At 46.4% G+C, this 6,033-nt stretch overlaps 2 long non-coding RNA genes across 2 annotated transcripts; both read right to left on the reverse strand.

The window, feature by feature from the left end:
• Positions 1-694: 694 nt before the first annotated feature.
• Positions 695-3,283, reverse strand: LOC136567935 (uncharacterized). The gene is made up of 3 exons (XR_010785158.1): positions 3,015-3,283; positions 2,122-2,243; positions 695-1,698 (listed from the first exon to the last, which is right to left on the reverse strand). It is a non-coding gene; the product is annotated as an uncharacterized lncRNA (long non-coding RNA).
• A 164-nt stretch (positions 3,284-3,447) lies between these two features.
• On the reverse strand, positions 3,448-5,190 carry LOC136567929 (uncharacterized). The gene is made up of 4 exons (XR_010785156.1): positions 5,058-5,190; positions 4,465-4,529; positions 3,754-3,817; positions 3,448-3,474 (listed from the first exon to the last, which is right to left on the reverse strand). It is a non-coding gene; the product is annotated as an uncharacterized lncRNA (long non-coding RNA).
• Positions 5,191-6,033: the final 843 nt, after the last annotated feature.

The following is a 6,033-nucleotide window of genomic DNA, read 5'->3' on the forward strand; positions in this document are numbered from 1 at the left end:
GGGACGAGGGTACAGGGAGGCTGGGCAGAGGAAGGAGAGAGGGGGAACAGAAGGGAGTAGCGGGCTAGGGACAGGACAGGAAGGAGCCGGGTTTGTGGGGGGAGAGGGAATGGGGGAAAGGGAGCGAGAGAAGGCGAATACGGGGAGAAGGAAGGAGGGCTAGAGAGAGGGACAGGCGGGGAAGCCCCCCAGAGCCCCGGCTGCACCCCGAGCCCGGCCCGGCGCCTCGCCCTGCCCGGGATGCTGCGCTCGGCGGAGCTCGGCTCGCTCCGGAGACGCTCGGCTCGAGTCGGCTCTTGTCGCCTCAACTCGGCTCTTGGCGCCTGCATTCGCCTCTTCGGCAGAGCTCGCCTCGCTTCGGCCCAACTCCCAGCCGCTCTGTGCCTTCGGCGCGCCTCGGCTCCGCTCGCCCCGGTTCGCTCGAGGCCGTCAGGGTCGGCCGCTCTCGCCTTGCTTCGGCCGAGCTCGTGCGATTCCCCCGAAGGCGGCGTCGTTCGGTTGTGTTTTTAGAAATATCTTTCTCTATCGATTGTATCTTTCTATAGTTAGATTTACATTTCTAGAATACTTCTATTAATCCAAATAAAAACCCCATCTCTAACCAAAAAAATACACGAAAACACCTTCTTTTAAACGGTATCGAAATATTTTTATACTTTGTATAGTTATACTCACATTTATATATATGGTTTCTTTTGATGCAATCTATTAATAATTATCTATAATAGCTATAAAATTCTAGACATGTATTTAAAGTATTATTTATATTATGTATCGTATCTACTGCTGCAACTGATTTTTTCTTCTAGTTTTAAACTTTATCTGTACGTATTTATGATATATTTCTAGACTTAGATTTCTACCTTCATATTCTTTGTATTTATCATTTTTATCATCAAAACCCTGCCTACTGACAAGTAAAAAAAAACCGCTTTCTTTAACGATTTAAAAAATATTTTTATATTTATAATTTTCCTATTTCTATTTATCATTTGCTCTCTAGTACGTGATAACATACCTGCTCCTGCACCGCAGTGGGGCTCCCTCTCCTGGGCACCTCGGGGTGCCCCCAACGGCATCAGAGCCCCGAGTCCTCACCCCCCCTTTTCCTCTAGTTAGAAACTACACTGGAACTTTTTTCTGGAAACAAAGACACGACCTAAATCCTCTCCCCATGTCCTAGACAGATAGATGTTCAGTTCTTAGTTGACTGGGCAGCAGTTTCTTCAATAGAACGAGAAACAATATGGAAACGTTTTAGCTACAAGCAAATAGGCAAATCTGAACAAGGTCCTGGTGGCCAGCCGCTGCAGTTATTTTGAAGCCATTTTTTAAACAATCAAGTACTGATCCCACAAAAAATAAAGCAAAAAGCTGACTACTGGCTAAGAAAGAAGGAAAAATTAACTTTTGACGACAACAACAACATTCCAAGGACACAGGCTTTTTTCCAGTCTCATACCTTATTACTACCTCTCTTGGGAATTCTCATCGTGGATCCCAAAAGGAATAAATCCCTCAGCGTGTCCTAAAGCACCAAGGAGCTACCTACAAGTGAAGGTGGCTACTTTCAGTGCAGACACAGCTGATGACACAGCAGTAGCGCAGTTCTATGCTGCCCAGGGATAATACTGTCTCCTCTTCTCCAGCAGCTGACTCTCTCCTGCCATGGTTTCTGTAAATGCATCAGAGCACGACCTTAAACACAAACAGGCAAGAAAACACCATCAGAAGTCTTTCATTGAGCACTACAAGAAGGGTTCCAAGCAGAGACCAACAGAATTTCAAGGAAGCAGTATGCAATTAAACCACCTCAGACTCGTTCAAGTATCCGGCAGGTAGATGGAACCAAAATGGAACCATTCAGAAACGACAAAGAAAACCTCCCCAAGTATTTATACAGGAGTCCTTAACGTCAGAAATGGGATGACAGGTTATGTTCAGATAAGATGAATGTTTATTTGGATGTAGAAATAAACTTCTCTCATGGTCCTTTGCCAAAAAATAGAACCTACAAGTGAACACCTACACCTGCCTAAAAAGACCTAACGAGCCCCTGGCAGCCACCGGCATCAAAGCACAGGGGATGTTTCTAATCCAGGCTAAGGAGAACAATATCACCTTTTGTTCTCTCCAGTTTGTTTCCTCTGCAGTCCTATTTGCTTCTTATGATTTTTACACTCTCTGTATCTTCTCGGGCAGCGCTGAGTCTGACGACCAGGATACGAGAGTCCTTCCCTGCCCTACGGAGAGAACCAGGAAAAAAAGTTAAAAAAAGAACAGGGCAGTTTGAAGTTAATACTTCCGACGAGAAGCAGCACCTGACAAACAGAGTGAACAAAGCGTGACACCTCCCTGGGGACAGAAGACTTACAAACTCTCCGGGATTTACAATCCTAGTAACCAAGCCCTTCAGCACAGCAGCCAAGTGTCCCATTAGGTGGTGCTGCACCAAAGAATGATCCGAGAGGTTCCAAAGAGTGAAACGCACGTTATTTTCCAAAGACGTAAAATCGTGCAAAATAACAAAACTACAATAGATCTAAACTACAGGGCAAGAGTACAAGTGTTAACTTGAGGAGCTGGAACCATCCAGGTGAGCAACTGCTAACTGGATCCTCAACAGAGTTTGAGGAACCCTCCAGGATACAGAAGGGTTTTCCCCAGAAATTACACAGGCCGAGTTTTGATAGAAGTACACTTGCCAGATGCTCAGAAACGTCACCCATCCTCCTCCGGGTGTCCCGAGAGAGCTGCGAATGGCTCTCACGTGGTTTGAGCTGGTTCTGTAAGGGCTCAGGGTGAATTTCACCAGATGCAACCAAACTGGGCAACACCCAGTGGGACAGAAGGAACCCAAAGCTTCTTTTACCCAAAGCTTGGGTAAGCAGAGCTCCAGCAAATACTGAGGAAACGGACAGAACAGGGTAACAAATAATAAACATACCTTTTTTTTTTTTTTTTTTTTTTTTTTCAGATGAGCAAAACAATTAAGGAGAAGGTAGAAAACTCACCATGACTGAACATTTCATCACCTGTAAGCTGACCATCCTTAGCATAGAGGATTCCAAATTTAAAATTCACCGATCCCTGGAAAATAAAACCAAATATTATTTGGTAAACAGTCAAACAGAAGACATAACAATTTGGGTCCTCTAATCTTTGCATACATCCTACACATCAGAACATACATTTTATACTATCTCCTACTACACGATAATTTACCTTTAAACTTTGATAGTATAGCATAAAACCATTAACTTAGATGGGTGATCAATTATTATTAAGTTGGTGCTTCAAGTTATTTTTGCTGTCAGGTTCAAAAAAACATTACTTCTTTTTACTGTAACGAGCAATTGATTTAGAAGTCATCAAAAGCCCATCAAAATACAAAGCTGTACTCACCGGACGGGTCTGTGAGCAAGAAGTAGTTAGGCTTGTACTCACCTCTTGCCCTTCAACAACCAATAAATCCTGTCAACAAAAACAGCATCTTTAGCCCCCTCCTATTAAAGATTCTACAAGGATGATGGTTTTATTTGTGTTTAGAAGTTTGGATTTGAAATGGCCAGTTCAATGGATAAAGAGACAGTTTAAGTAGTATTCGATTATTATTATTATTATTATTATTATTATTATTATTATTATTATTAGCTACTGGAAGAAACAAACCAGTAGTATCTATACTTAATTACTTCTATTTCCAGGAAATCATAAAGAAAAAGAACCAAACAAAAAAAAGTCACTTCCTACCTTTTGTATCTCAGGATGAAAAATGTCTCTTGGGCTCTTCTCCAGTTTCTCAAGACTCCTGGCACTGAAATGCAAATGAACGAGTGCTTTAGAGGAGGGCAAGTGCACATTCCAACCCCGAACCACCAACCGATTGCAGTTACAGCGCTTACAAAATGAGATTGCAGTTACAGCGCTTACAAAATGAATCGTTCCCAGAGCCTCTGGGAAATGGAACGGTTGGTGCAACTGCCATTTCTTCCCCAAAATACTAACTTCCAACACTTCCTAAACTTAGTTTGCATTTTAAAAACAGAAATTAGGGAGACTCAGGGTGGAGATCAGGTTGAAATTGATTTCCTTCTAAAGCACAGGGCTCTGTTCCATCACCCTTCACTTTGGCTCCACACAGAATCACGGGGAGCATTTTAGGAGGGCCCAAGAACCAATTCTATTTCTCTTTTTTTTCTAGTTCTCTCTCTTCCTAAATCATTCAAGGCAAGTCAAATGAAAAAGGACAAGTTCAGCATCAAATTCACACTTTTTCCCTTTGTCTGCTCAAGAACAGGCTTTTAAACCACTTCTTGCTGCCTTCAACGATTAAGACTTGCAAAACAGTTTCGCAAGTTTGATAGGTTTATCATAAAAACCGCAGAACGCAAGCTCTGAATTACAGGAAAAGGTACACAGGCAAATATCTCAGCTGATGGTGGCTTATTTGTAAACACATACCTTAACGGAGATTGCACTGAGAATGTTTCAGTGGGACTCTAAGGGAAAAGTATTTTCTGAGTACCCTGTAAACAAGAAAAGCTAGGATATATTACAGGACATACCCACTTGTTCTGCATATTCAAATAGGATTATCAATAAAAACATTTAAGAAGGAAGAAAACCAAGGTAATTTTACTCAGCTATATTTGCTGCCGATTTAGAGAAAAAAAAAAAAAAAAAAAAAGTCACGGGTGCTGCAAAGAAAAAAAAAAAGCGAACCAGAAACGCCTACAGTAGAACTTTAAAACAATTGCTTGGATAAAAGCAGCTCATGGAACATGAAGTAGAAAAAAAGCGAAACCAGTATCAGACCTGCCTATTTTCTTACCATTGCACAAGAAAAATCCGACAAGCGGTATAAAGTCACTGCCTGAAACCGATCCTAGGATGTAACCAAGAACAATTGAGGCATTTGCTAATCTAAACGGAAACCTTTTCCGGACCCTAGTGTCAAATCACACGTTTTGTCTTGCAGCAGCTCGAGGCTGGAGAGCATTTCCCCTGGGGGTCGGGAGGGTAGGGGCACAAGGGGCTGAGTTTGCGGATCGCACCTGTGCCAGCAGAAGGATCCAGCCCGCGCGCTCCTTGCGCTCGCCATTCTCCGGGCCATCGCTGTGTTTTACTGCTCAGCGATGCCGCTCCATCTGTTTGCGTGGAAGAAAGAGCCACGAGCACTGAGGCACTCAGCAGCCGTGTCATTCCAGCCGCTCGTCCGCCCCCGCCCGCAGCAGCGGCAGCAGCCCGAGGGACACGGCTGCAGCTCGGCGGCTCCCGCGCCTCCGCCAGCCGCCGCACAGTGACCGCGGCAGCGCCCGGCGCCGCTCGCCCGGGGCGGCTCCTGCAGCTCCCGGTCCGCGGCAGCAAAGCACCGCCTGGCGCTCCGCCATCGGCGGGCGGCAGCGCGCCCCGCCCGAGCTGAGCCCCCGCCACCGGGACCGCTGAGCGAGGCCGAGGCACCGGGCGGACGCCCCTTCCGCGCCGCTCGGCTCCGTGCGGGCGGCCGGCCGGAGGCTTCGCCCCTCCAGCGTCGCTGCCGCGGCTCCGTCCCGCGCGGGAGAGGCGCCGGGAGCTCCCCGCGCCCAGCCCGCTCCCCCGGCGCGCGGCCGCCTCGGCCCGCCAGCCATTCATATGGCGCGTCGGCCGTTGCGTCAGACGCCGCGCTTTACGGCCGCAGGGCCTGCCGGGAGTTGTAGTCTCGGACTGCCAGCCACCGCTCCGTTTGCCGCCACCGGGAGCTGCGGTCCCGCCGGGGGATCAAACGGCTCCTTCGCTCCTGGGCGCGGAAGCACCTTAGGCAGCACCGCCCCTCCCGAATGTCCTTTCTTTTCCACGCCAACTCTTTTTTCTTTTTTTCACCCCCTTTTCCACTTTCGCTCTTTCTTTTTCACTCTCACCCTTTTCCTTTTTCATTTTTTTTTCTTCCTTTCTCTTCCTTCTATTTTTTTTTTCTTCCTTTCCTTTTTCCTTTTCTTTCTTTCTGTCTGTCTTTCTCTCTCTCGTTCTTTCTTTCTCTGGCTCTCTTCTCTC

The sequence above is a fragment of the Molothrus aeneus genome, chromosome 2 (assembly GCF_037042795.1).
Source record: "Molothrus aeneus isolate 106 chromosome 2, BPBGC_Maene_1.0, whole genome shotgun sequence".
Classification (NCBI taxonomy): domain Eukaryota; kingdom Metazoa; phylum Chordata; class Aves; order Passeriformes; family Icteridae; genus Molothrus; species Molothrus aeneus.